Source organism: Myotis brandtii, unplaced genomic scaffold, assembly GCF_000412655.1.
Source record: "Myotis brandtii unplaced genomic scaffold, ASM41265v1 scaffold2877, whole genome shotgun sequence".
In the NCBI taxonomy this organism is placed as follows: domain Eukaryota; kingdom Metazoa; phylum Chordata; class Mammalia; order Chiroptera; family Vespertilionidae; genus Myotis; species Myotis brandtii.
Genome location: NW_005360994.1, coordinates 59,170 through 66,747, shown reverse-complemented (window position 1 = coordinate 66,747; position 7,578 = coordinate 59,170). Strand labels below are relative to the sequence as shown.

Below are 7,578 nucleotides of genomic sequence, written 5' to 3'. Positions count from 1 at the left end.
TGACCTTATCTTCTAACTCACTAATTCAGTCCTCTGCTTCTTCTAGTCTACTGTTGAAACCTTCCATCGCATTTTTGATCATAGTCATATCACTTTTTATTTCTTCCTGATTTTTGCATAGGTTTTTGATTTCCTTGTCCAACTGGTTTCTGAACTGTATTACCATTACTGTGAATTCTTTTTCTGTCATGTTGAATGCCTCTATTTCACTTACTTCCTTTCTGGGCAATTCTTTTTCTTTCCTCTGGGGATTGTTTCATTGTCTGCCCATTCCAGCTATCACCAGAAGGTCCAAACGCCAAGTTGCCGGGGCCTGAGCCATGTGCAGTGGGAGCATTGCACCACCCAAGTGTCACTGAAGAGCTCTGACACTGAGACGTGTGGCTGCCGTGGGTTGGTGTGAGCCATGTGCGCCGAGAAACAGAGTCACTAGTGCTCAGTGTGACCTCAAGCTCACATGTAGAATCAGGGTTCCCACATGCGCCATGCTGAGAAAAAGTCCCTGTGGGTGAGCACCAATAATCAGAGTCCCCTAGCACATGCTAGGAATCAGAGTTCCTGTGTGCACATGCCAAGAATCGAGAATCAGTTTCTGTCACTCGGTGCGGCCTCACGCCAAGAATCAGGGTCCCTGTGGGCGTATGTGCAGAGAATTGGAGTCACTGGTGCTCAGTGTGCACACTGAGAATCAGGGTTCCCATGGAAGTATGATGAAAAATAGAGTCCCCGCATGTGAGCTCCCAGAGTCAAAGTCAGGTTGCACAGCCACCCTGTGTCGGTGGAGGCCTGCTTGAATGCTGCAGGATTCAGACTCCCCATGTGCACCCGCCCAGAGTCAAAATAAAGTCGTATAGCCCCTGTGTTGGCAGGAGGCCTATTCATGCAGAGTGGATCTAGAAGTTCCTATGCCACTGCAGCGGGCCAGCGGGGATGGCTTGTGCTCTGTTACACACAGAAATCTGCGGCTGAGATGTCTGGAGTCTTGGTGTCCATGGGTCTGCAGCTGTGATACCAGGTTTTTCTCCCAAGTGGCTGTAGGGTCCTGGTTTGTGTCTGAGGCAAGACTGGGTGGTGGTGAGGCGAGGATCCTAGTCGCAAGCAGTTCTGCCCTTCAAGATTGTGTGGTTTCTGTGTCAGCGCTGGCCTCCCTGGAGTGTTTGCAGTGGCAGTGGGGTTTCACCGTGTAAGACTACCTGGTCCGGCAGTCCCCTGAAAGTTCTGCAGGATCTAACTGTCCCTAGCTCACACACACACACACACACACACACACACACACCACGTCCACACACTCCTCTATTGCTCCCTCACTCTTTCACACACTTTCCTTCCTTGCCTTCTTGCAGGTCACCATCTTAACCTCTTGGCATATCTTTCTTTTACCATCAAACTTTGGCAACCATCAAGACATAAATATCTACTGAGATATTTTCTTTCTTTGTTTACTGCTTCATAGTCCCATTTACTTACTTAGAGTTCCTGAGAGAACTCCTGAGCACAGACTGGTCACAGGGCTATATTGAGTTCAGGTGGGAGAATGAGCATCACTGTTTCATCACCCTGGGATACCCTCTTCTACTGATGACCAGAATAATTTCCAATAATGATAGTCATTACCATCCATGTGACCTGATAGATAAAAGCTGTCAGGGTCAGCTAGCTTAGCTGAGAATACAGGACAGAAGTCAGGTATGCTGACATTGGCTGCCTTAGCTGAGCTATTAGTGCTGGTCTTCACAGTCCAATGGAAGGTACTTTATTTCTGTTATCTCCACCTTTTAAGAAGCCAGACTCAGTGGATGTGTATGAAGCTACCATAGGTTATGTAAGCCTAGAGCAACAGGGGGCAAATTATCTTGTTAAAGCCCATAATCACAACATCCAAGGGCCTAAAAAAGACACAGGTAGTTATGAAAGTCACAATCCCCTTATGAAAAATGAAATCTAAGCTTGTTAACTGGCAGTTGAGGTCCACAGGAAGTCCTCCTAGTCCAAATGCACTTTCCACATCTGGCTAATTTTGCTATCAACAATGTGGCCTTAAATGCAGGTGACCTTCCACTTTATTGTACTAGTAGCCTCATGAGTTCTCCAGAAAACAAATACAAAAACCAGACTTATTAGAAGAGTTGGCATTATTAATTTTATAAAAAAAGAAAAAACCCAGGCCTAATGTTAACCCTTTGGTCTCAGTTGTGTAATCTAACTTCTAATCCTTCCTTCTCATCTCATCCTATGTCTCACTCATCACCTGCTCTCCATGTCCTTCATCTTCTTGTCCTGAAAGCTATCACCATCTCTCCTCTGGGCAACTATATGTGCATTCTACTCATCCTCCCAATTCCACACTGGATCCATCTAGTATTCCACAGCCCAAAACTGGTGATTTCTTTTACACTTGGAAAAGTGTTCCTAAATGTTACATAATCCACTAAGGGCCATAGGTCACTACAGACTTATTTGATACCAAAGGCCTAGCAGTTTTCTCACACCAGCCACACTGGCATTTTCAATCTCAGACAAGGTGGTACATCTTCAATGAACAAGTCATTTCCTTTACCTGATAATTTTCTTCTCTCCATATGCCATATTTCCTTCATCTTCTTTATATATACCATCCTATCTAATAATAGACAAAGATTGAAATTGACCGTACCTTCGCTACGCCTCCCATTTGCTAATCAGCAAGATATGCAAATTAACCACCAACAAAGATGGCAGCTAATTTGCATACTGCAGGCAGGGCGGGACAGCGTGAGTTGTCATCTATGCCCCATGTGCTGAACGGGCTGCCTAAGCCCCGCCCCCAGCCAGAACCCCCATGTGCGGCCCTGGGCCGCAGTGGGGCTTGGAGGCGCAGCCCTAATCTTGCAGGAATCCTCCTGCAATGGGCTTCTAGTATATATATATGGCTGATAGTTTAATTTGCTATTACTTTCCAGGTGAATGTCAGGGTCATAGTGGTTTAAACTCTGTTTAGACTCATTTCTGTGTTTATGGGTATTAGTTTAGTTGTTAGTATGTAATTCATAGTGATGAAAAATTAGTTGAATGATCTTGCCTAATATTTTGAGATTTCTTTTGCAAGACAGATATTTATTTTATCTGGGTTTCTATTTTTTTTCAGATATGTGACTTGTGTGATCCTATGAGTATATTTATGCTATCTCCATCCTCATCATCAACATACATACACACCTTTAGGCTCCTATCAATATCCTTGGCATTTTCCCGACAAATGTGAAATTTTACTATTTATCAACATAAGACTCCCTAAAACCTTCTAAATTACCTATTTCAACTTTGATTAATCCTTTAATGAAGGAAGAGGGACCCTAAATACATTAGGTTCATTGCAAATCTATGTATTGAAAATAAATGATCTTTGTAAGTCACTCACTACCTTGATGTACACATTTGATAAAGGGTTTGCTCTTGCCATTTACACAAAAACATTGTCACATGTTATGTCAAAATAATAAGAGAAATCTTTTCAAACATACAACAAATTATGGCAATGGTTACACTATAAATAAGCAAGTCAGAGAAGGTCTTTCTGAGAAAGGAACATGGAAGGAAATTGTTAACTGAAGGATGAGAGTGAATCTTACTGATACCAGGGCAGTGTTGCCTGCTGAGAGAAGAGCAGGTATGCAAGCCCAGACCCAAAAGTGGTTTGGTGCTTTTATTATTGAGGATGTGTTTGGTATAAGAAAGAAGAAGCAAGAGAGATGTTGGGTCACACAAACATATTTTCTTTTTAAAATATGCCTGGGGTCATCCTTTGGTTAAATAAAAGTAAAGGACAATAACAACCATTGCACAGATAAAAATGAAATTTGTCATGTCAGGTTAAATAAAAGTATTTCAAATTCTTATGTGCCTGGCTGGAATTTCTCAGTGGTTAGGGTTTTAGCCTACACTTGGAAGGGTCAAGGGCACTTACCAGAGTTGTAGGTTTAACTTCCACCTAGATCTGGGTCCTTGTGGCAGACAACCAATTGATGTGCCTCTTTCGCATCCATGTTTCTTTGTGTGTGTGTGTGTGTGTGTGTCTCTCTCGCCCCCTCCCTCCCTTCTACTCTCTCTAAAAGTCAATGAAAAAAATATCCTCGAGTGAAAGTTAACAGAAAAATTAAAATATATGATATTCTTATATTCTTTTTTACCACGTCATCATGCACTTTTCTTGTCTCTCTACACTTTCTTTTTTTTTTCCTTTTATATTTGTTCTTGTCCCATCCTTGATTTCTACACAAGTAGCAACATTTATTCCTATCATTCTTACACTGCCCCCCTTAACCTTTCCAATCAGGCAGAGATCAGTGAACAAGAGGAGCCTCAGAGCAGGACAGATATGAGCAGGGGAGCAGCTGCGATGACTTCAGGAATCCTGGTGGACATACAGGCAGAGGTGACCTGTCCCATCTGCCTGGAGCTCCTAACAGAACCCATGAGCCTGGACTGTGGGCACAGCTTCTGCCAAGCCTGCATCACTGCAAACAACAGGGAGTCAGTCCATGATCGGCCAAGAGAGCAGCTGCCCAATGTGTAGGATCAGTTACCGGCCTGAGAACGTGCGTCCCGATCGACATGCGGCCAACATTGCACAAATCATAAAGTTGAGCCCACAGGAAGAGCAAAAGAGAGATCTGTGCGTGCACCATGGAAAGGAACTTGAGCTCTTCTGCAAAGAAGATGAGAAGATCATTTGCTGGCTTTGCGAGCGGTCTCAAGAGCACCGTGGTCACCACACATGTCTTACAAAGGAGGTTGCGCAGGAGTACAAGGTAACAGACTAGAATGGAGGAAAGACAGAGCAGAAAATTGTACTTGATGGGAAACCTCAACTTTTGTTTGACTGTAATTATCTTTTGTATTTGATTGTAATTATCTAAGGCAGTGGTCGGCAAACTCATTAGTCAACAGAGCCAAATATCAACAGCACAACGATTGAAATTTCTTTTGAGAGCCAAATTTTTTAAACTTAAACTATATAGGTAGGTACATTGTTATTAACTTAATTAGGGTACTCCTAAGCTGGCCTTTGCTAAAAACATCCTCAATCTGATTGAAGTACGTTCACTGAGGTCGACCCCTTCCAACTCTCCCATCCACACTCGTTTTGTATACTTGTTTCGTCTATCTCCTTTCGTTCATCCTCTCTATATGTCCAAACCATCTCAACATACCTTTCTCAATCCTCGACACTACATCTTCTTTCACTCCACAACATTCCCTAAATTAACTTAATAAACTTTATTTAAAGCTTTAAGTCAAATTCGCACTGTACGTGTGCGCCCCCACGTGGTATTTTGTGGAAGAGCCACACTCAAGGGGCCAAAGAGTCACATGTGGCTTGCGAGCCGCGGTTTGCCTACCACTGATCTAAGGCCTGTGATCATGTTTCTTCCTATGCTCACCTTCAGAAGCCTGAAGGACATTTCTATGCATTCCACACAATTACTAAATGATGAGCTGACTGTAAACCAGAAATAGGTAGTTTTATACCTTGTGCGAATGGCTGGAGTTTTGGTGCCCAAACACAGCCTCATTGTCTCTTTGGACAGGAAAGATAAATGGTCATCTGGGTGCATTCAGACCTAACTTCTTTCCTTATTACAGGATCAAGTTTTTTCTTCTAGAGCAAAGCAAATCAGTCTTCTCTTGACATAGTAATGGTGATTTCTGTCATCTGAGTCGTAAAGAACACATAACAACATCAGGTTTCCTTCAAATCACAGATTCTAATTGTTATTTCATGATTTCTGTAAACTCTAGTCTCTTTAGAGATCAACCTGATTTATTCCCCATTTATCCTCTCTTCTGACGATGAGAAAGCTCATAGCTTGACACTGATGTGATTCCTCTGTCATAGGAATAGCTCCAGGAAGCTCTGGACAGGCTAAAGGCAGAGGAGCAGAAAGCTGAAAAATTGGGAGCTGACCTTGAAGAAGAGGGAACTTCCTGGGAGGTAGGAGGAGACTCTTCCTAAGAAAGATAGATAAGAATATGAATAGGACCTTGGGTGCTAGTCATAGAAGCTCCCTTCTGTCTGGTTCCCTGACTGTTGATATGAGCAGATTTATTATTTAGCCATTCTTTATCTTTTCCCTGGTAGGGGTGGGGAAATGAACCTCTCACAAAATAACACAGATATTTGTAGGTTAGTTATTCTCATAGAGAGACTCTCTGGTGAGGTTGGCTATTGAATCCTGTATTTATTTCTATTATTATTTTAATACTTCAAGGGGGAGACAATTTTCAGTGGCTCATAGCTCTGTCCCAGATGCTCAACATAGGCAGCAGGTAGGGTTGGGGTCAGGAGTCATGCAGGGAGTCATCACTGTCCTGGGCAGCTCTGTGAGAGCTGAGCCAACCCCAGGTGTCCCATGTTGGTTCAGGATTGGCCTCAATAGTGCAGGCATGAGGGAATTATTTTAGACTGTGATGTAAAGAAAATCAGCCTCCCCAAGAATTGCTGCTCTGCTTCCATCTCACTACCTTATGAGAACTTCCATATGAAATGCTTTTTTTTCTGGATCTCAGTCTCTGTCTGATAGTCTGAGACCCTTTCTCTCTTTTTCATTCCTGAAGGGTCAAACAGAAAATGAGTTGAAAGCCATTCAATATTGTTTTAAACAACTCAGAGAAATCCTGGACAGTGAGGAATAGAAGGAGCTGCAAAAGCTAGAGAAGGAGAGAGGAGATGTTCTCAACATTCTGGCTCAAGCTGGGAGTGAGGTGTTCCAGCAGAGGCAGTTGTTGAGAGATCTCATCTCAGATCTGGAGCACCTGCTGCAGGGGTCAACACTAGAAATACTGCAGGTAAGACTTAGAAATAAGCCTAGCATCTGAATTTGAGTAAAATGAAGACTAAGTTTCTTTCTCTGCTTTGTGGCTGTGCTATTTGTGGTGTTGACACTGGGTTTCCTTTGGTCTTGCAGTAACCTTTCCCTGCATCTATATCAGAGATTATAGAAATCATTGAAAGCATGAATAACAAGGGAAAATCTAGTTTTTATTAATGTATCAATTAAAGTACAAAAATGAATGTGGAGAGAAGAACCATCGTGTCCAATTTTATTCTGTGGGCCTAGAACTTTTTCCAGATACCTCTTCATGTTCCAAGAGTTGATTTTGTTGTTGTTTTGTCTACTTTGAATGGAGATTTTTCTCCTCTTTCTGAATTTTATGAATAAACAATTGTGAAGCATTGGTATTATTTATTCTTTAGTTATTTAATAGATTCAACAGTGAAACCATATCACTCTGTAATCTTATTTATTTATTTATTTTGGAAAGGTTTTACATATTTTTTTTACTTATATTTGTTTTTCTTAGGGTTTTTTTTTTTTAACTGTTATGCCCAGATTTCAAGATCCCCACAGACCAACAGGGAGCCAGCCAAGTCTGATGCAAAAGCAGAGAGTCCTTTATTATTATTACAGACCCGGGTCTGGCTCCCAGCCCCCTCCGACCCAACGGCAAGAAGCGGGGAGGAGAGACCGCCGTGAGAAAAAACAGGGTTTTAATAGGGGGTGGAGTGAGGGGACTGTGGGCCCTGCCGATTGGCCAGGC

At 42.5% G+C, this 7,578-nt stretch overlaps 1 pseudogene; it reads left to right on the top strand.

Moving 5' to 3' along the window:
* Window positions 1-4,375: 4,375 nt before the first annotated feature.
* Window positions 4,376-7,578, top strand: part of LOC102258913 — a 35,302-nt pseudogene continuing 32,099 nt past the window's right edge.